Source organism: Macrobrachium nipponense, chromosome 7 (assembly GCF_015104395.2).
Source record: "Macrobrachium nipponense isolate FS-2020 chromosome 7, ASM1510439v2, whole genome shotgun sequence".
NCBI lineage: Eukaryota > Metazoa > Arthropoda > Malacostraca > Decapoda > Palaemonidae > Macrobrachium > Macrobrachium nipponense.
This window is the reverse complement of record NC_061109.1, coordinates 53234008-53258063: the sequence shown is the minus strand read 5'-3', so window position 1 is coordinate 53258063 and position 24056 is coordinate 53234008. Positions and strand designations below refer to the sequence as shown.

Below are 24056 nucleotides of genomic sequence, written 5' to 3'. Positions count from 1 at the left end.
CATTGGAAACTTGCAAACACTTTCGTTTATGACTTTTATAAACAGGTTTCTCTCTCTCTCTCTCTCTCTCTCTCTCTCTCTCTCTCTCTCTCTCTCTCTCTCTCTCTCTTTTTTTTTTTAAGGATACAAATGCAGCAGATTTTTGTTTTTTGTTTTTTTCTGAAAATGGAAGCCAGGATAATTTTGAAGTGCCAGAAAACATTGAAAGGTGCCCGGAGTTCAAAATTTGACAGTGGGCTTAAAGAGTGGTTTAAGCACAATGTAGCAAAGGTGTAAGCATTTCTGGGGAGATGATTATGGAGCAGGCCAGAATTTTCATAAGGAACTAAGCCTAACAAATGACAGTGATTATTCATAACCTTTTTTCTACTTTTGATAACAGAATATATATGTGGAATGAACTGGCAAGACTTCAATTACGAAGGTTTTTTTTTTAGGGATGATTTCTGTCATCTGAAATTTCCTGTGGTCTGGCTGTGGCCTGTAGTGTAAGCCATGCCCCCAAAAATAGACGCAATCAAAAGATAAATGTCGACGGTCTCGTCAATGGGTACGCCATGAAAGATGGTACTCAAACTGAGGAAGAAAAACCCACCACCCCCCCCCACCACCCCGAGAACATCAAGATATATCATAGATCTTCAATGCACTCTTAGTACCGTAAGGAGAACTCTATGAGGAAGATCATCACGGAGTACATCCTCCCCACTGAAGAGGGCAAGATGGTGGACCTTATAATATATTACAAAAACAGGAGAATATGAGAAATTTTTTTATAAATTTTTTGCATTTTTATTACTAACAAACCTGAAGTCTTAATAATTAGGATGTATACTAGTGCCAGTTGGAAATCTTGTATAATTAATAAAAAAAAAAAACTTGTGTGATTCAGGGACTATTGGCATCTGTACCTGGTCACAGGGTATTGGTAACTCCCACAATGCCCTGGGCATCCCGTGACCTATCAGTTACTCTTCCAACCCAGTTTAGACTGTTAGAGGGGTGGTTCGAGGTGGGGCTTTATATATTAAGACCTCAGGTTTGTTAGTTATGAAAAATACAAATTGATTAAAAATTTGTTATTTGTCCATATACAAAACAAACCTTCAGTCTTAACACTAGGACAGACTTAGTGGTGGGAGGTAAATCTCTTACTGACTGGGATTTGAATTTCCACCTTTCATCTATTTCCAAATAACATTATTCTAAGACAATGGACTACAACCTAGGAACCAAAGATATATGAGAATCTATCGGTTTCCCTCCCTCTGGGTGTTTTATACAATACCATAACTTATTGCATTTACAATAGATGGAGAGCTATCTGTTCTCGTAGGAAACTCCAGTCCCTGTATGTGGATTTATTATCACCCCACTCTCTCCCTGCTACTGAGAGGGGTGTGTTGTTACTGAAAAGCACCCTATGCTATTGATTACCTTAACAGCATGGCTGTCTCACTCACCTGTATCTAGTATGTTCCAGCTTAAGATGGTATTCTCTCTCTTACTGCTCATAAGTAGAGAAGTAGATAGAAAATGTAGCAAAGAAGAGAGACCAGTCATCTCATTCATTCTACTTTCATGCCTTCATCTTAGACTAGATATTAACTGACCCACCAGGGGTACTGGATGAGCAATACAACTTGCAGGGCCACCACCTGAACCCAAGGAAAAGTGTCCAAGGATCTATGGGAAACATCTTTTAAATAAAAGGAAGTGAAAGTTGTTTGGCACCAGCTTTCAAAATCCTCTCCCCAGTCATATTTTTCTTGAATGCCAAAGAAGCGCTCTGCCCCCTGATGTCATGAGCTCTAGTTCTCCCAAGGTTATTTGACACTCCAGCTTCTGTCAAATATGCATTCCTGATTGTTCTCTCACCAAAACAATATTGTATTCTTGGACACTTCTTTCTTGGCCCGTCCTGTACTCACGAAAAGCCTTCGGCATCTAGGCCTGAGATGTCAAGTTCTTTTTAAGTAAGCTCGTAGTACCCTGATAGGACATAACAACATTTCTTCAGGGTCATCATCCACAAATTCTCCCAAACAGGGTATGGAAAAGGAGGCAAATCTGAGTTTTGGCTATGAATTCTGGAATAATTTTGAAGACCATAGACTTCCAACCTCTGAAATGCTTCACCACATATGACGACCATGTAGCTCCCTCACCCTTTTGGTTGAGGCCATAGCCAACAAGAGACTGCTTTCAGGGTCAAGCTTCTATCTGTGAACTGTCGCATGGTTAAATCCCAGTCGGGGACAGGACTGCTCAAAACCCTTCATTAACAGACATTTCCCATGAAGAGGAGATGTCCACGCCTTTCATTCGCAGAACCAAACCTAGTGCAGTCCTGTACCCCTTTATGGCAGATACAGACAGATGTTTTTCTGTTCTGAGATATATCAGAAAATCCGTTAACTGCTCATTGGTGGTTGTAAGTGAAGAAAGATTCCCTCTACGACACCAATCACAGTACACAGACCATTTTTCCCGGTACACAGCTGTCGACGACCTTCTGATATATCCTGCCATCTGTGATGCTGCCTTCTGAGAAGAGCCTCTCGCTTGCAGGAGGTACTTGACAGTCTCCACCTGTGAAGTGATAGGGACTCCACCGATTGGTGGTACCTCTCTACGTGTGATTGACACAGTAGGTTGTTCCAGAGGAGTCGTTCTCTCGAAACATCTATTAGAAGTTCCAGCAGGTCTGGAAAAAATTCTACCTTTGCCCACAATGGGGCTACAAGAATCATCTTGAGATTCTGAGACTACATCACCTTGTTCAGAACCTGATGGATCAGGCAAAATGGAGGAAATGGGTATACGTCCAGATTGTCCCATGGATGTTGTTTAGTATCTTCTGCTACTGCTTCTGTGTCTGGGACTACTGAACAATATACCTCCAACTTTTTGTTGTACTTCATTAAGAACAGGTCTATGATTGGCCTTTCCCACAAGATGAACATTCTGTCTATCACTTCCTGATATAAGGACCACTCTGTTCCTAAAATCTAGTCCCTGTGGCTCAATTTGTCGTCAACTACGTTCCTTTTCCCTGGAATATATCTGGCCCTGATATCTACTAAGTTCTCTACAGCCCACTGATGAAGTTGAACTGTCGTCACATGTAACTGACGAGATACGAGGCCTCCTATCTTGTTTATGTAAGCTACTACTGTGGTGTTGTCTGACATCAATACCACTGACTGCCCCTTCACCCTCTCCCGGAACTGCCTTAGTGCTAGAAAGCTGCTTTTAATTCTAGCATGTTTATATGGAGTTCCCTGTCCTTGTGATTCCACTTCCTCAAAATAATCAGTTCCTCCATGTGAGCGCCCCAACCTCCAAGCAACGCATCCAAGAACGGCAAGAGATCCAGAGAGGGTTGCTGAAGGGGAACTCCCACAGTAGATCTCTTCTCCCCTCTGTCGACAGGGGAATGTGCTCGTATGGGTGATCTACAGATGGTGACCAAAACTCTTTCATCCTCCATTGTAAGGACCGAAGATGTAGTCTCCCGTGTGGCACCAACTTCTCCAAGGAACTTAGGATTCCTAAGGATACTTGCCACTGCTTTGATGGTTGTGTTTGTCTTACTAGGAGGCATTCACTATTTGTTTGCATTTCTCTGACTGGAGTCCAAACTCGATTTCTCCTGATTTATCACAATGCCTAAACTGTGACAAGACTGGAGAAGGATATCTCTGTCCGAGTAATCTTTCTTGGGACTTTGCTATCATCAACCAGTCATCCAGGTATCTTATTAACCCGATTCCCTTGAGCATGTGTCCATGTCAATACGAGAGTGAATACTCTTGTAAATACTGGAGACGTTGTCAATCCGAAACACAGAACTCTGAATTGGAAAACCTTCTCTGCACGAATGAAGCGGAGAAATTTCCTGGAAGACTGATAGTTTGGGATCTGGAAGTATGCACTGTTCAACTGTCAGCATAAATCCTTTCCCCTGAATCAAGCTAGAACTGTCCTTGGGATCTCCATTTTGAATCTGACCATCTATACTGTCCTCCAATCTCCACTGGCCTTGGGGACAAGAAAATACAACTGTAAAATCCACTTGAAGGTGTTACTTGCTCTACAACTCCTTCTCCATCATCTTCTTCACTTAATCTTGCAGGATTAGGAATTTCTGAGATCCCAAGTGTAAGAGAGGTGTGGTACGGTTGTTCTATCAGGGTGGAGTAAGTTGAATGGGATCAGATACCTGACTCTGAGTACATCCACTACCCACTGCTTTGCTCCGAATCTCTGCCACACCCTCCAGTGATTTGCCAGGCATCCCCCCCACTGGTGTGACTGATTGGTGAGAGGTGCCAGTCTATCGTCTCCAGCCTCTCCCTCTGCCCCTAATACCCCTTCCTCTATTGGGTCTATTGCGAAAAGGGCCAATGAGATAATTCTTCTTTGGAAAAAGGGTCTTGTTGACCTAGGGGAGGGATTATGTCTCATTGGTCTCTTTTGTGGTGGTTGTTGTTTGTTGTCTTACTTCACTAGAATTAGAATGGCTTCCAGATGCTTTATTAACTGCGTGTTGGACTAATCTATCATTAGTGTCCATCCTTCTTCTATCAATTGCAGCTTTTAGTATATCTTTCGGAAATAACAATTGCAACTCTTAAGATGTCCCCATTCCAAATTGCTAACATGGAATCCAAATCTATTGTACGGCTTAATCTAGCCAATACTGAGAAGAACATTATTACTGCCTAACATGCCCACTCAAGAGAGTAGGAAGGACCCCCCAACAGGAGAAACACTCGAATACAGCTCCAGTTTTGCTGTTACTCAGGCTATTAGTGAACATTACACAGGTGAGATGAGACTTGCCTGACTAGCAGGAGGTTTGACTCAGCATATCAGAGCTTTCCCAATTTTCAAAGATATTAACCAAGTACGTAGTCATTAACACTTCAGTAAAATAATGAGGTCTGCTTTGTTTGGACACAAAACGAGCTGAACACTAACCTTGAACGCGTTGATCCCGAGACATCCAGTAAACAACTCCTGTGCTACCTTTGGGTATGTCCTTTAGCTTTACTCATGTGCTCGACACGACTCATGTCAAAGTTGAAGTCTAAAATATTTTGACTTGCCTGTGGTAATTATAAAATATGGCATAAGCAAAAACGAAGTTGCAATTTTAATATGCAGTACAAAAAAATTACTATTTCACCATTGAAAGGATTTCAACTCTGGGCATCTGAGTTACCTAATAACAACAGGAGTCCAATAACAGTTGCTATTTTTAGTAAATATAACCTTTCTTGGCACCAACCTCCATAATTAAATCTGTTACAATGTCAAATCAGGAAATGAAATATAAATAATTAATAGACCTTCAAACAATGGTAAATATTACTGGCATTATTAAACTAATCATACTTTTGTGTCACTACCAACACTTATGTTCTGAAATAAGCACATCTCATTTGCTAAAAGTTTTTACTGAAGTGGCATGGATGGGCTTATGCATGCTCAACATGATTTATCAGTAATAACAACACAATTACAAAGGATGCCTTAATTACATACCTAGCAACAATAAATGATACTGATCCCTAATATGGGACATTGTACAGAGGCAACAAAGGATGTATATCTTATAGTACAGGAGTCCCAGTCTATATAGATATAAGATTCTTACTACTTTGTTTTAGAATGTACAAAAATATTCACACAACACAATAAGCTCCTTTACTGACAGTTTGTTTAAGGGTATACAGAGTGCCACCTTTTAAGACTATTGCATAGTACAGTGGACCCCCCGTATTCGCGTTCTCCGGATTCGCGGACTCACACATTCGCGGATTTCTCTCGGGATTGTTTCCCCGCATTATTCGCAGAAAATTTGCACATTCGTGGTATTTTTCTATGAGAAATATCCATAAATTTCTGCTTTTTTTTTAAGCAATTTCATCATAAAATGCACTTTTGTGATAAAACTAATAAAAAAAAAACAAGTATAAAAATTTTTAGTGGGTTTTTCTTGAGTTTTAACTAATAAAATAGGCTGTTTTTAGCGTTTTTATAGGGGTTCCAAACATTCGCGGGTTCTAACTATTCACAGAGGGTGTGGTACGCATCCCCCAAGAATACGGGGGACCACTGTACTGGCTACTTGAAGATGGCATGCACATACTACCAATATTCCCAACCTTCTTCTTTTCAGCTCTAGACCTCTTATGATTCGGTTTGAAGGCTTTGTATAAAAACAAACAGTACAGGCAGTCCCTGGTTATCGACAGGGCTCCATTCTCGGCAGGGTCCTGATAAGCAAAAGCCACCATTACCCGAAACTTGGTGATTTATGATGCCGGTGTCCGGTTAATGGAGCCATTGTTAGGTATGACACCATAACTCATCACTGGGGCCTAGCTTGGTGTGCTATAGCACCATGAATCGCTGATTTTTTGGCGCTGGACAAGCCCATAAAACAAGATCGCCATTAACTGATTCCACTGATAACCGGGGACTGCCTGTACTGGATGTGCTTGGGAAGGTGGTATGCACTGCCAAGCATATGATGAAGGAAAATAAACATTATCGCTGGCTATCTAGATTCAGACATTTGGATATACAGTGGGCCCCCCATATTCACGTTCTCCGGATTCGCGGACTCACGGATTCGCGGATTTTTTCCTGGACCATATCTACCCATTATTTGCGGTGAATTCGCCTATTCGCTGCATTTTCTGACAATAAATAATCACTAATTAGTGTATTTTGATGTTATTTTCATGCCTAAATACATTTTTATGATATAAAAATGATTAACTAATTTTAAAATATTAATATTGATCAATACTGTATTAGTAAGTTTAATAAGATTAAATGATATCACATAATAACTATAATTCTCTCTCTCTCTCTCTCTCTCTCTCTCTCTCTCTCTCTCTCTCTCTCTCTCTCTCTCTCTCTCTCTCTCTCTCACAGATATATATGCTTTCTGTATGATAAATTATTTACTAATTTTCAAATATTAATATTAATGTAAAGAGCAATCAGTGAATTAGTAAGATTTTAGTTCTTTTGAACTCCAGGTATCTCTCTCTCTCTCTCTCTCTCTCTCTCTCTCTCTCTCTCTTTTATGGAGATGAGAGATTTTTATGGTACACGTATGTATAATATGTTTATTAATATTTTCATATGATGATAATAATAATAATAATAATAATAATATAATAATAATAATAATAATAATAATAATAATATAATAATAACTGTAATTACAAAAATCATATGTGAAAGTATTTTACAAATACTACGATAATATCTCTCTCTCTCTCTCTCTCTCTCTCTCTCTCTCGTCTCTCTCTCTCTCTTACAGAGATGTATGTTTTTTGGATGATGATTTACTAATTTTCAAATATCAATATTAATGTAAAAAGCAATAATATAAATTTATTAAGAAAATACTATAGTGAATTAGCAAGATTTTAGTTTATAAATAAAAAGAATTATGTAAGAATGAAAGAAAATGCATTTTACCCCGCGTCTGGTCTTTAAAATCCAAGTAGCCAAGCAGTTGGCTGGGGTCCAACAACTGTCAAGTTGTGTGTTGCCAATTCTCAGGATAATGAAAATTCTCTCTCTCTCTCTCTCTCTCTCTCTCTCGTAGTAGCCATCTTGCTTGGTGAGACGTACCCGCGTGAAGTCAGATTAATCAACAGATATCACAAGTTTAACATACGACTAGAATTTGAGAAATATCTAGAAGTGTTCGTGAACTATCGGTGATAAGATTAGTGTGAAAATAGTAGGATAAGCGTCTTCTAAGTTAGTTTATCAAGTGTAATACTATAAATCAGAACAAGATGGCAGTAAGTTCCAACTGCGGGAAGAGGTGGCGTAATTTGGCGTGTTTAGCAGATTCACAATACGATGAGGTAGCAGGAAGGGCAACTGGCATTTCTCATCTATGAAATCAGCAACAGTCCTAACCAAAAAGATACAAAAGCATTCATAGATATATTAAGAAGGATATAATCCTTCAAACTGGAACAAATCTAATGAAAACATCTTGAAATAATTGAAGAATTTGTTCCAATAAAATCCAAGTGGTCAGAGACTCATAAAGAAAATATACATAAACCAACATACTCCGACAAAGAAAATGAATAAGGTGAATCTTGTGAATATCCTAATTGATGCATTAGGAAAAAGAATGCCAAAAGCATGCAAACTGTGTAAGGTTTTGGTATAGCATAGTCAATCCACAAAACCTAATCAGAAAATGTGCTGCATGCAACATTCCGACCCATCCACAGTGTGCTGAGGTAATACAAGATTTGAGAAAAGATACAAGAATTTTTTGTTCAACATGTCTATCATGGATAGACAATGTTATTAAATCAAGATTGAATGTACAAATAGTTGAGGATGAAGAATAAGAGGAAGAGGAAGAAGAAGAGAAAAAGAAGAAGAGGAAAACGGAAGAGAAAGTAAACAAAAATGAAATGACAGAAAAAAATAAGGAAAACAAAGAACAAGATAAAAGTATGGATGCGAGATACTCATTGATACTACATATGAGGCAATAAAGCAGCATACCTACGAAGAAATAAATTACGATATGACAACAGAAAAGCAAATCCCGAAGAGGCTCTACCCAGATCTACACAATGACGGGAAAGAGGGAAAAAATAGACAAGAAAGACAAAATCTGCAACCTTTTGAAAAGAGGGAATTGCAGATTTGGAGAAAGATGTTACTACAAACATCCTAAGATATGTCAAAACTATGAAATATATGGTAAATGTGCATACTTAGATGGATATGGGGATGATTGCAGAGATCTGCATCCAAAAATATGTAAAAACCTAAAGAAGGAAAGGATGTAAGTTCGACAAAAAATGCAAATATATGCACCCTGTAGCCATGAATCATAATCAAATAAATAACCACCAAGTAATAAAATCCAAAATAAGAAAGAAACAAATAAAGAGAGAAATCAAGAATATCAGGTAAAAGAGAAAAGCAAACCACCAATGAGATATGCAGATGGTGTCAGCAAAAAATTTCAAGCATCAGCTCCGAAATTCTACTCAAGAGATATAACTGTATTTATTATGCAAGAGGATATTGCAGAAACGGAGAAAATTGCAGATTCAGACACAAAATGAATAATTATGATGAAGGAAGATCAAATATTATGGAAAAAGTTGGATTTTTTAATGTCAGAATTTCTGGAAATGAAAAAAAGAACAACATACCAGAACAGGAAAGAGACATGGGAAAATCCTTATTACTACCAGTATTAAATGAAGGAGAAAACACGCAAACCATCATAGTGATGAATGCGCAGGTTTAGTTAAGAGTAACTCAAAAGAAAAATAGAGTACTTAGAAGAACTAACCCAAAATGAAAAGAAAATAGATATAATGAATATAGTGAAACCTGGTATTCCCAAGAGACTGGGAATGATGATCAAATAAAAGGGTTCCAAACTTATAGATCAGATAGAAAAAATAGAATCAAGGGGGAACCGCAATATATGGGAAAGACAAAAACAAGGAAAAATATATGAGAAATAGTAACTCAGAATGTGACTAAATAGCGGTAGAATTTGAATCTGAAAATTGATGAACATAGTAATATATAGACCTCCTAATACTAGAGTTTGACTTAATAATTGAAAAATTGGATGATATATGTAGAATCACAAGGACTGGACTATTCTCCTATCTGGTGACTTCAACTTTCCTTTCGTAGAATGGAAAGAACGAATAGGAGATTGTGGTTGTACTTATACATATAAAAAAGAGTAGTAATAGTAGTGCAGAAGATAAGAGGCAATTTGAAAAGCTATTAGATATGCTACTAGAATACACATTCAACAAATAAACCTCACCTGCCAACCAAGAAAGGAAAATACTTTAGACCTAGTATTTGTGAACGAGATGAATTATGTTAAAGAAATAATAGTTTTTGATAATGCGAGTATTTCAGACCATAATGTCATAGAATTAACAGTTTCATTCAAAGCAGTGAAAATAAGAGATAAGCAAGAATGAAAAGTGGGAAGGATATGGAAATACAACTTCTACAGTAAAATTAATAAAAAGGTCAGAAATTAATGAAGAATTAAACAAAGATTTGGGATAACATTTTCGTAAGTGATGACATAAGGTAAATACGGAGATATTATATAAAATATTGGAGAAAATAGTGGAAAATATATACCGAAGAGAAAAGTAAACATCATTCATGCATACCAAGAGACAGAAGGATCTTGTTCCAGAAAATCAGAAAGTGGAAAAAAAGGTCTTGCAAAAGAAAAAATGCATGGAAAGTTTATAGAACTAAAAAGTAAGATAGAAAATGCAGAACAAAAGATTATACAATCAAAAGAAAATGAAAAATGGGACTTGGAAGAAAAACCCTATTATATACAAGCAAAACCCAACCTATTATACTCATATGCGAAGAAGATGAATAAAAGAAGAATAGAAATAGGCCCTCTGAGAATTGAAGGGAGATTAACGAATGAAAAAAAAAGGAAAATTTGCAACATACTGGCAAGAACGATATAAGAGAGAATTCACCCCTAGAATAGATAATGAAGATAATGATATAGAGTAAGGGAAGAAAATAGTGAATATTTAGCTGACATAGAAATTAATGAAGCTGATATTGTGCAGGCAATTAATGAAATTATTAAAAATGGAGCTGCTGCAGGGCCGGATGGAGTCCCTGCTATTTTGTTAAAGAAAGTAGTTGCATTCTATCGCAAAGCCACTTGCAATATTATTAAGACAAAGTGTAGATACAGGCAAGATTTATGATGAGCACAAATTAGCATATATCACCCCTACTTTCAAAAGTGGATCAAGACTAGAGGCAAGTATTATAGGCCTGTGAGTCTAACATCACATATTATGAAAGTGTATGAAAGGGTAATAAGAAGAAAAATATTATGAAACATTTAATAAAAAATAATTTGTTTAATATAGGACAACACGGTTTCGTACCCGGAAAAAGTACACAAACCCAACTGTTAGTCCACCGTGAGAACATATTCAAAAATATGAAAAGCGGAAATGAAACAGATTGGTTTGGTTTTATTTTAGACTTTGCAAAAGCTTTTGACAAAGTAGACCATAATATATTAGCAAAGAAAATTAGAAAACACAATATCGTAGATAAAGTAGGAAGATGGTTAAAAGAATTTTTACACAACAGAAAACAGATAGTTATTGCAAACGATGAGAAATCGGATGAAACCAAGGTAATATCCGGTGTGCCACAAGGTACGGTGCTAGCTGCAATATTGTTTGTTATTATGATTGAAGACATAGACAGTAATGTTAAGGATTCGGTAGTGAGTAGTTTTCGCTGATGACACAAGAATAAGTAGAGAAATTACTTGTGATGAAGATAGGAACGCTCTACAAAGAGACCTTAACAAAGTATATGATTGGGCAGAGGTAAATAGGATGGTATTTAACTCTGATAAATTTGAATCAATAAATTATGGAGACAGAGAAGGAAAGCTATATGCATATCGGGGACCTAATAATGAAGAATCAATCAATAATGGAAGCAGTTAGACCTTGGTGTGATGATGAATAGGAACATTTGTTATGCAATGATCAAATAGCAATTTCTGTTGGCAAAATGTAAAGCAAAAATGGGAATGTTGTTACGGCACTTCAAAACAGAAAAGCTGAACACATGATTATGCTTTATAAAACATATGTTCGGTAGTCCACTTGAATATTGCAATATGATATGGTACCCACACTATCAAAAGGATATTGCACAAATAGAGAGTGTACAAAGGTCCTTTACAGCTAGAATAAGAAGAAGTTAAGGACCTAGACTACTGGGAAAGACTACAATCCTTAAAATTATATAGTCTAGAAAGGAGAAGAGAACGCTACATGATAATTCAGGCATGGAAACAGATAGAAGGAATAACAGAAAATATCATGGAACTAAAAATATCAGAAAGAGCAAGCAGAGGTAGATTAATAGTGCCCAAAACTATACCAGGAAAAATAAGGAAAGCACACAGGACATTAATCCACTACGCACCAGCATCGATAATGCAGCGTCTATTCAATGCGTTGCCAGCTCATCTGAGGAATATATCAGGAGTGAGCGTAGATGTGTTTAAGAATAGCTCGACAAATATCTAAACTGCATCCCAGACCATCCAAGATTGGAAGATGCAAAATATACCGGAAGATGTACTAGCAACTCTCTGGTAGACATTAGAGGCGCCTCACACTGAGGGACCTGGGGCAACCCGAACGAACTGTAAGGTCTGTAAGGTAAGGTAAGGTCTCTCTCTCTCTCTCTCTCTCTCTCTCTCTCTCTTTCTTTCTTTTACTGAGATGAGAGAATTTCTATGGTACATGTGTATGTTTATTAATATTTTCGCATAATAATAATAGTACTAATATAGAGTACTAGTTCACAAATAATATAAGTTTAATGAGATTAAACAGTAACAATAACATACTCTCTCTCTCTCTCTCTCTCTCTCTCTCTCTCGTCTTCTCTCTCTCTCTCCTCTCACATATGTTTATTTGCTTTGTTGTGTAAATAAATGATTCACCTTATAACTAATTTTCAAATATTAAAAAGATTAATTAAAAATAGCGATTCCCAGTCTTTTTATCCACTTGGAGGAAGGTGGGTGGGGGAGTAAATGAGAGTTTGATATACGAATTGGCAGAGGGGAGGAAGGAGTCGGCGTCTAAGAGTTATTCTCTCTCTCTCTCTCTCTCTCTCTCTCTCTCTCTCTCTCTCTCTCTCTCTCTCTCTCTGTTATTTGCTGTAGGTATATATTTTTAATGGTAAAATGTTTAAGATGACTTTGAAATTATATTAATAATATAACCTCAAAGATTAATGCAGTAATAGGTTAGTAATTTTAGGTATATTTGAAGTAGGATGCTATTAAAGGTACACATTTGGTATCTGAACTTTCAAGATAGGCAGTTATAAGCATTTTTAGTGGTGGTTTTAACTATTCACGGGGGTGTCTGGTACACATTCCCTGCAAATACGGGGGGAACACTGTAGTATACATTGTGTATTCATACATGCACACACATATACATATATACAGATAATAAAATCTTTAGTATTTGGAAACAAGTACAATCTTTCTCCGAAATAGATGAAAAAGAGTCACATAGCAACACTCACTTGTGGTATCAAGGGTGGAAACTCTTGGAAAGGAAGTCAGGGCAAGTCATTGCACTTTGGGCTTCTGGGCAGTATTAATGGAATATGTTGTAGGCTCTGACACTGTTGTTTATTACATTGATAAGTGAAAAAAAGATGTAACCACGAACCCATGTACATTTTTTTAGATATACAATCGTGAAAATGTAAAAATTCATCTATGCAATTATAAAACTATTTGTAATTTTGTTTTTCTGTGCTTTTTCTTCTCCTGTCTGTTTTCTCTGGAGATACTTCAGTAAAAAGTTCATACATGCAAAGAAATGATTATACTAGCCACAAAGTAATATCCTTTACTTTTTACTCATTAATTGCACTACTAAGAAAATCAATTCAGTAGCGAATGCAATGTCTACATTTTGTTAAGCTTCTCGGTATAAAAGAGGTTAATTAGTATTCATAACAAAATAACGATAAATGAACAAAATACTATATAGCAATAACAAATGATGTATTGTTTGTAAGGTGCTTTTACGTTGCATGGAACCAGTGGTTATTCAGCAACGGGACCAACGGCTTTACGTGACTTCCGAACCACATCGGGAGTGAACTTGTATCACCAGAAATACACATCTTTCACTCCTCAATGGAATGGCCGAGAATCGAACCCATGACCACCGAGGTGAGACGCTAATACCATAACAACCACGCCGCTGAGTCGCTAACAAATGATGTATACAGAGATGTAAACAACAATCATTTTGATTATGGCTGCTAGGCAATGCACACTTGACAGTAAAGGACAAAGACTTAATAACGGTGTGGATCAGTCACATCATCAATTAGCATCTGCTCCTAGCTTGAAAATTAGTTTCCTAAATATTCTCTTGCCTAACATAAAAAATACAGAACACTTTCCATACATAATATAAAGCTCCTATCAACAGTGCTGGATCCCTAGCCCTTCTTCCCCTTACTGTCCTGAGTTTTTCATTCACAGGAATAATTGTTCTCTACCCTAAATTATCCTTTATTCTTTTTCTGATTTTGATTTTAATAACTTTTTCATGAATTCCCATTTTTTACACTTCCTCTCCCATTAGCAGATGGCAGTGTGTCTTCACTATCATACTGTACTTTCATGACAATACCTTTAAGTAACAAATGAAATCTATACAGTAGTACCTCGAGATACGAAAGGCTCAACTTACAAAAAATCCAAGTTACGAAAGCCAATGCAAAAAATTTTACTGCTCTACATACGAAAAGTTTTCAAGATACGAAAGGTTTCTGAAAGTCCGAAATTCGCCCCATAACAATTTTGAAACTAGCGCCGCACGCCGCCATCTTAGTTATAGTAGACTCGCCACCATCCTCCTGCTCTTCCATTGGTTCCTGATGCTAGCCAAGCCATGAGATCCTTCTCTCTGATTGGACAGCATCCCTCCCATCTTGATTCTTCTATAAGTACGTGTTGGCGTCCCTTAGTTCGGCCACTCCGCACCTGAAACTTTACCGTATGCAATCGGCATTCGTTCGCTCCAACGATTTCGTTTAGTAACGTAAATTCGTTAGTGATTTCGTCGCAGTACATATTATCGTGTTGTGCGAAGACTGTATATTGTGTAACTTTACGTAAATTAACGTAGTCATGGGTCCCAAGAAAGTTGAAATTCACGGAAAGAAGCGCATGCTCTCTTTGGAGACAAAGATGGAGATCATAAAGAAGTACGAAGCTGGTATGCGATTGAGTGTGATCGCAAAGGAATACGGCCGTAATCCGTCGACAATAGGCACCATCCTTAAACAGAAGGATGCCATCAAAGCAACTACACCGTCGAAGGGCATCACTATTTTGTCCAGCAAGAGGAGCCATGTGCACGACGAGATGGAACGGCTGCTCCTCATCTGGATAAAATACAAAGAAATCGCTGGCGATACAGTAATGGAGACGGCAATCGCTCACAAGGCCAGTGCTATTTTCGGCGATTTGATTGTGCAGGCGGAAGACGAGGGAGGGGAAGGGACTTCAACGCCAACCCCAGAGTTCAAGGCTTCTCATAGCTGGTTCGAGAAATTTCGTAAACGGACTGGCATCCATTCGGTGGTGCGTCACGGGGAGGCTGCCAGCTCGGACACGAAAGCAGCCGAAGCCTTTAAAAAGACGTTCGACGAGATGATGACCAAGGAAGGCTACAGTTCTCAGCAAGTCTTGCAACTGTGATAGACTGGCCTTTTTTGGAAAAAAATGCCTCGTCGGACATACTCACGGAGGAAGAGAAGAAGCTACCCGGGCATAAGCCTATGAAAGACAGGCTTACGCTCGCACTTTGTTCGAACACCAGTGGGGATTGCAAGGTGAAGCCCCTACTGGTGTATCACTCCGAGACTCCTCGAGCCTTCAAGGCCCACAAAGTGTTGAAGGAGAAGCTTCGTGATGTGGAGGGCTAATGCAAAAGCCTGGGTAACGAGGTTTTTGTTCACCGAGTGGGTAAATCTGTGTTTCGGCCCGACTGTGAAGAGTTTTTTGCAAGAAAAGCGCCTCCCCCTGAAATGTCTGCTGGTGTTGGACAATGCCCCTCCCCACCCTCCTGGCCTCGAGGAAGATATCCTAGCGGAGTATTCCTTCATTAGATTCTTTTTCTTTCGTTTCCGCCCAAAACCACCCCCTCTCCTCCAGCCCATGGACCAGCAAGTGATAGCGAACTTTAAGAAGCTGTACACGAAACATCTTTTCAAGAGATGTTTCGACATCACCGATACCACAAACCTCACCTTGCGTCAATTTTGGAAGGAGCATTTCGACATCGTCATTTGCATCTGACTCATTGACCTAGCTTGGCAGGAGGTTTCGAGGCGAACCTTGAATTCCTCGTGGAGGAAACTCTGGCCTGATGCCGTATCCGCCAGAGACTTCGAGGGATTCGACGTGGGCGAAGCTGGTGCTGCAGAGTCAGAAAACAGTTGACGATCCCAAAACTGTTTTGGAACCAGATCTTGACGAGATCGTTGCACTCGGCAAGTCCATGGGGCTGGTCGTCGACGAGGACGACATCAACGACCTTCTCGAGGAGCACCAAGAGGACCTTACGACGGATGACCTGAAGGAGTTGGAGGCCATGCAACTTAACGTCGTTCAAGAGGAATTATCTAGCAGCGGCGAGGAAGAGGAGGAGGAGCCTATGACAACGGCAGAAATTAAGGATATTCTAGGCGCTTTTCATATAGTGCAATCGTTTATCGAAAAAAGACACCCCGAAAAGGCTCACACAGGTCGTATGCTTGCGCAGTTCGATGACGTTTGCCTGAGTCGTTTCAGGAACATTGTGAAAAGTAGGCAGAAGCAATCTTCCTTGAATCGTTATTTTTTAAAGAGGCCTTCAGCATTAGTAGGAGTAAGCAAAAAGGAAGAACCAAGTGATAAAAAACAGAAAGTTGAAAGCAAAAAGGAAGAACCAAGTGATAAAAAACAGAAAGTTGAAAGCAAAAAGGAAGAACCAAGTGATGAAAAAACAGAACGTTGAAAGCGGTGATGAAGTTGAAATTCTGTAAAAAAAAAAAAAAAAAAGCCCACGTTAAAGTAAAAAAAAAAAAGGTAAAAATAAAAAAAAAGAAAATTTTTTTTTTACGTAATTTCTAGATTTTTGTAAGTTAAGTGTTACAGTTTTGTTAAGTGTTTCGTAAATTTTAGTTTTATAGTTTTCCTTAAATTTTTTATGTGTTTTCGTTAAGTTAAGTGTACGTACGTACGTATGTTATCTGCCGTTTGTCCTCCTCCTCTGCCGCCACTATCGTAGATAGCCTCACTCGAAAGGTAAGCTTCCACATTTTACGTTACAGTAATAATATTTCTTGTACAATAATATACACTTTATTTACAGGTTTTGAATTTTTATTCTTAATTTAGGTATTGAATGGTCCAAATTGTTGTAGTATTTAATTGTTTATAGGTCAATTTAGCTTTATTATGAAATTATTGGGGTGTTTTTGGAGGGCTTGGAACGGATTAGCCATTTTACATGTAAAATATGTTCCAAGATACGAAAAACTCATTATACGAAGGCCGCCTCGGAACGGATTAATTTCGTATCTCGAGGTACCACTACTTAATTTTGCCATTTCATTACTCTTCACAATCAAAATGAATGACTAAGAAACTGGTTGTGATTATTATGAAAATATAATGAATTCAGATGATGAAAATATGAGCAAATATTCATCTTCCAACTTTGATGGAAGTTCTAAAGTTGACTCCAGAATTACCTCCGGAATGTAAATGTGTCAGATTTCAAAATCTAGTAGTACCTTCTAAAATATTACCTAAGTGTTTTTTGTATAGTATTATGCCCAACACAAAATTCCTACACACATCATGGCAGGACCTGTCCAATACTACAAAACACAAACCAACATTAAACAAACAACTGGAAGCAGACTGATCTCTACCATCACATAAAAAAACAGACCAACCACAGACTAGGATATCAGTAGTACCACCATCACTCCAATGTGGTTATCACATGGTTCTGTTTTTGTTTTTGTTCATTTCTGTCATCATAACAACACACCTAGAAGGTTCTGCCAATGTTAAACATTACTATACATAGGTACATCACTGTTGTTTTATTTTTATTTTATGATTTTTTAAAAGCTTATAACATGTTCCTCAGGTGCATATAGTAGACATATGTATGGAGGCTGAAAATTATATGTATGTAACACTACATTACTATGTTAAGTTCGGTGCTGTGCTACATTAAATAAATGTCAATAAAAATACTGTACCAAAGAAAGGCAGACATGTGGAAGGAAGGAGAGAGTATATGTAGTTTTTCCAAATATGTATGTATGATGCCCATGTATGTAGAACCCCACACTCAAAAAAATTAAATACATACAACACAACACCTAACCTAGAAGACAACAAAATATAAACAACAATGCTTTAAATACTGTACATATCAATCAAAATACAAAACCATAATAAATATAGTAGCACATTTTAAAAGTCATTTGTATTTTTAATAACATACAAAAATGACAATTTGTCGAAAATTGCATTTTTCCTAACTATACAAACCTGAGGTCCTTTAACAATAGGAAGTAGCTAGCGGCAGCTGGAACGGTCGTAAGCTTCGAACAAGGGGAGAACGGTAGTTAATTGCTTGTCCGACAGTCGCGCGGAGGTAACAAATCACTTTTGCTTTTGGCCCATGCAAAATACGCAGAGTGAGGGGTGGCATGAGGAGGGACTATATGTAAAGGACCTCAGGTTTGTATAGTTAGGAAAAATGCAATTTTCGACAAATTGTCATTTGTTCCGATACGTAATACAAACCATCGGTCCTTTAACAATAGGAAGACTCACTTCTTGGTGGGAGGAATCTGAGTCTTTTGATGAACAGACTGGTGTTCGTCCATCCCTGGAATGCCTCCCTGGTCGTAAGAGCGAGGGAGGGATCCAAGCCTCTGTCCGACCATTGATCTGGGGTGTGCACCGCGCAGGAATCAATGGTCAGACCTCTGGGCCAAGTACTAAGAGAGAGGCAAGCGTATCTCTTCGTACCAGCAAGCAAGAACTTGTTCCTGTTTGCAAGAGGCAACATAAAGTATGGGTTTTGTCTCAAGCTGGCATCCACTTCCTCCCCTTGTTGGAGGGAAGTGGTTTGGATATACGCTCCTATCCCTAGTGAAAGGGATAAGATGGGGCTCTGTTGAGTAGCTCACCTGCATCTTGTCCTTATCCAGCAGGGTGACGACCGTGTCCCTCTAACCACAGGTAGAGGGGAAAAAAAGAAAAAGTGGGAAGAGGAGCCAGTCACACTCTCATTCACTCATCCATTCTTACGGTCACACCAGGACTCGATGCTGTTCAGCCTGCGAGGTCTGGGTTCGCTACACAACGTGTTGAGCAGCCACCACGGGTCCCAGGGACAAAAGATCCAAGGACCTGTGGGCAATATCCCGAAGAGAAGGAGGGGCATGTGGTCTGGTTGGACCAGACCCCTGCCTTCAGTACCTGCGCCACGGAGAAGTTCTTGCGGACAAGGCAGCATCTCCTTCGCATCGAAGGCGGTGAAGTCCATTAGGGAGGGGATTGTGAACGACTCGAACCAATCGTCAGGGACCTCGAAGGTTTCTGAGTCTTCGCTACGGAAAGGTTCGGTTACGAAATCGAAGCGTCACGGATCCCCATCCCCTGGATGCTTGACTTCGCAGGAGAAGTCATGCAGTTCCTCAGAGGAAAAGAAGGGAATAGTCGCATGACCTATCCCTCTTCTCTACTTCGGTAATGTCCAGTACCCATACTTGTCTGTCCGTTTGTCACGAAGTCTCTCGCATCCTCCTATCCCCATGCAGCGAAGTTCTCGGTAGTGGATAGGACACCGACACTCCATGGTGGGTGTCAATAGTATGGGTACTGTGACAAGCTATTAAAACGAAGTAATGATTGCTCTGTAACAACCGAACTAAGTCAACAGCGTAGTTCGTAACTGACTCGGGCGCTTTGACAGCTGCCGACTGACTGCGTTCGGTAGGAGGCAAGTTGTCCAAGCATCCGAGTAAGTCACGTGACCTTCGCCTTTAAAGGGTTATGCCGAGAGACCAAACAAATAATGTATTTGTTTGTCACCAATGCCGGACAGCGAAGTGATGATTCTCTTAAGGCATGTGCCCAACAGGCGAAAGTCAATTGCCTTCTAGAGACCGAGGTCCCTGAAGGCAAAACATCTCATAGTTGTTGAATCTCAGCTAAGGAGACACAACACTATGTACCGTTGAAGACGAAGGTAGATATTGAATGCAACCTACGTCTTCACAGACGAATCGAGAGAAGGATTCTCAAGATTCTGAACCTGTGTTTACAAATGACTGAAAACGCTAACCGCTATTTCATTGCTGTCCGGTGAGAAGTCGTAGGTTGCAATGAAAGCAGGGCGTTCTTCAGTAATGAAAACACAGGGGAAAGCCGCCTGAAGAACTGCTTCTCATGGGCTGAACATTTGGAAGTAGAGCTGTCAGGTCGGAGAGTAGGCCGTGTCTTTTGACACATCTGTTATTCGGGTTGAACAATGAACAATTGTACACCTACGAATATGAGATATTTTGAAGACAAACTCAGATGTCTGCAAAATCATTCGCATTATCACAGTGCGACGCAGCGGGAGACTTGTACAGACTTCTGTTACCGTGCGGTAAACAGAAAGATGAAAGAGTCTAAGAGATATCTCTGTTGAAAATTCTCACAATGTTGAAGGCGATGGAATCTATCGTCACAGCAGTAGATGGTCCTTCATTATTGCGAGAATCCCCGTTAATCAGAGACCTAAGTCCATGATTGTTGGGCAGAGATACGGTTCGGTAGTCAATCAAAGCAGGGGAGAGAGAGACATAACTGACCGTGCATCTCGGAGGCCCAGCTGATACTGAGCTGCTATCAGGCAGTTCAATACGCAGTAGCTGAGCCTGAGCTCTCGCTGACTCGTCATCCTGAGTTGCCAGGTAATCCATTATTCCACGAAGGAATGCATTCGGCTAGAACCACCGAGCATAAAAGATATGCTCGAGCAATTATATTTAGGCGAAACGAATTTCGGTAAATATAAAAGTTGAAATGGTGTTGTCGTGACAAAACCATAAGTATATAAAATTGAAACTGAAAACTCCTGGGAGGTTGCAGGCAACCCCGAGTTGCAGTTCAATTAGAATACTTCTCGTCTAAGTCGCAATCCGTAGATTAACTAGGATATGCGCCTACCCCTCGGACAATTCAACTGCTTAGTAGAATCATGTCGCGAGGTTAATATACGTAGTTTATTTGTAGGATTCTGAACAACGATCTCCATCCTAAATTCTTTCCTTCAAGAAAACAAAATAAGGATTGGAGATAGACCACCTTCGATCTCTATCAAAGAGAGTGAAGGAGAAGTCTTCCTCGAAGGAAAGCTTCAATGGTGAACAGAATACTAAGACGATAGTTCAAGCCAAACTGGATATTCCCGTCCGTTCTTCTCTATTTCAGGTTGGTCGCCTACTGTGAGATAGTCTTCTTCAGCAGCAGTCTTCTTCCCAATGCTAGAAATTCCAGGAAATGATATTGTTATAATACAATAAAGTTTCATACATACTTACCTGGCAGATATATACTTAGCTAAGACTCCGTCGTCCCCGACAGAAATTCAAATTTCGCGCCACTCGCTACGGTAGGTCAGGTGATCTACCTGCCTGCCCCTGGGCGGCAGGACTATGGAACCATTCCCGTTTTTCTATCATATTTCTCTCTTCCACCTGTCTCCTGCGGGGAGGCTGGGTGGGCCATTAATTGTATATATCTGCCAGGTAAGTATGTATGAAACTTTATTGTATTATAACAATATCATTTTCATACAATGAACTTACCTGTCAGATATATACTTAGCTGATTGGCACCCTTTGGTGGAGGGTCAGAGACAGCTAATATGGAATAGACAGGTAAACAACATATGTTGTAGGTATAAAAGAAAAAACCTTGGTTCCTACCTGATAGGTGGTAGACTTCGTGGCTGTAGCCCGTAGTCTGCATCACCTCAAGACTTTAGCGAGATATTAGATCTATGGCTAGAGTTCTTGTGGGTCTGCCGATGGGTATATGAACCGCTTACTCGGCAGAGCCTAAAAGGACTTTGTCAATGGGTACTGGACCACTTCTATGACAACACACCTTGTGAAGGAGCATAACCAATCCCGACCACCTGATCCTAACCACCAAGTTAGTATATAGAATTGTTCTGAGTTATTCCCCGAACTCATGACAAACAAACCATAACTCGAACGAAAAACGCATTGCATACAAATTCTCAAAAAAAAAAAAAATTTAAAAAAAATACTCCCCTAAAAGATATCACAAGAGTTCCTTACTGAACAACAGTGACTGGCCGCCAGTGCAGCACCGGGGAAAGCCCCTCTTTGTCAGCAGAAATCTAGAACATATCTAGTAGAAGGTATGTACAAATTTAAGGATTGGTGTTTGCTCCCGTATCCAGTATTGTATCCGCCGATACAAAAGGTCCCAGAGAAAAACATTTCTCGTAGGTCACGCGAACGTCTTTAAGATAGTGAGATGCAAAAACTGAATTGCACCTCCAATATGTCGTATCAATGATTTTCTTTAACGACATATTCTTCTGAAAAGAGAGAGACGTCGCCACTGCTCTAACTTCATGGGCTTTTACTCTTAAAAGCGGAAAAGAGTCGTCAGGACAGAACTTGTGAGCATCCGTAATGACGCTCCTAATGAAGAAAGCTAATGCGTTCTTAGACATGATTCTTGTGGGGTCCTTAATCGAACACCAAAGACTTTGTCTAGAGCCTCCCATTTGTTTCTTTCTTTGTAAGAAGAACTTCAAGGCTCTTACCGAACAAAGAGACCTCTCTGTTTCTCTCCCTACTAGACTCGATAAGCCTTTGATCTCGAATCTCTTGGGCCAGGGATTCGATGGATTTTCATTCTTCGCTAGAAAAAGAGTTCTAAACGAGCAGAAGGCCGAGTCTTTGCTAAAGCCGACTTCATCTTCTAGGGCATGAAGTTCGCCAACTCTTTTGGCTGTCGCCAAAGATAGGAGAAACAAGCATTTTCTTGTTATATCCCTGAACGAAGCTACATGGGGAGGCTCAAATCTGTCAGACGAAAGGAACTTGAGAACTACATCCAGGTTCCAGCTGGGAGGAGTTAGTTCCTTCGATTTTGTCGTTTCAAACGATCTAATCAAGTCGTGCAGATGCTTTAATTCCTCGCATGTCTAGGGCCTCTGTTTCTAAACAAAAAGAATACTTGCCGAAAGCCATGCTCCTGTATCCTTTGATCGTCGATACAGACAAATGAGAGACCTCTCTCAAGAACAAAAGGAAATCAGCGATTTCGGTTATAGAGGTACTGGAGGAGGACAACTTCTTAGACTTACACCACCTTCTGAATACCTCCCACTTCGACTGATAGACTCGTCTAGTGGAAGCTCTGCGGGCTCTAGCGATAGCGCTTGCAGCTTCGCGAGAAAAACCCCTCGCTCTGACAAGTCTTTCGATAGTCGAAAGGCAGTCAGCGCGAGAGCGGGGAGGTTTTGATGAAACCTCTCGAAGTGTGGCTGTCTGAGCAGATCCATCCTTTTTGGAAGGGATCTTGGGAAGTCTACTGTCCACTCCAGCACCTCTGCAAACCAATCTTGTGCTGGCCAAAACGGGGCTATCAGGGTCATCCTTGTCCCGTTGGACGCTACGAACTTTCTCAACACTTGTCCCAGGATTTTGAAAGGGGGGAAAGCGTACACGTCCACATGAGACCAGTCTAGCAGGAAGGCGTCGACCACGAGAGCTCTTGGGTCTTCCACCACTGAACAAAAGACTTCCAGCCTTTTGGAAAGGAATGTGGCGAACAGATCTACGTGAGGAGTGCCCCAAAGATCCCAAAGACTCTGACACACCTCTGAATGAAGAGTCCATTCTGTGTGAAGGACCTGGCTTCTCCTGCTCAGTCTGTCCGCCCTGACGTTTCTCGTCCCCTGAACAAATCTTGTCAGGAGGGAGATGTTTCTTTGTGAGGCCCAAATTAGCAGATCTCTTGCTATCTCGTAAAGCGACACGGAGTGCGTTCCTCCTTGCTTCCGAATGTAGGACAGGGCTGTAGTGTTGTCCACATTCACTTGGACCACACTGTTCGTCACAAAGGGTTCGAAGAACTTTAGCGCCAAGTGAACTGCTAGAAGTTCTTTGCAATTTATGTGCCAGGACACCTGTGCTGCCTTCCAGGTGCCTGACACTTCTCTCGGTCCTAGTGTTGCTCTCCCCAACCCTTCTCCGATGCGTCGGAATACAACACTCGGCTTGGGTTCGGAACTTCCAGAGAAATTCCCTTGTTCTCTTTT

The 24056-nt window shown here is 39.9% G+C and overlaps 1 protein-coding gene and 1 pseudogene across 1 annotated transcript in view; both read right to left on the bottom strand.

Annotated features, from left to right (window-relative positions):
• The window catches only part of LOC135217275 (deoxyribodipyrimidine photo-lyase-like), a 282698-nt gene that overhangs the window by 199650 nt on the left and 58992 nt on the right, over positions 1-24056 (bottom strand).
• The window catches only part of LOC135217212 (deoxyribodipyrimidine photo-lyase-like), an 88018-nt pseudogene that overhangs the window by 51291 nt on the left and 12671 nt on the right, over positions 1-24056 (bottom strand).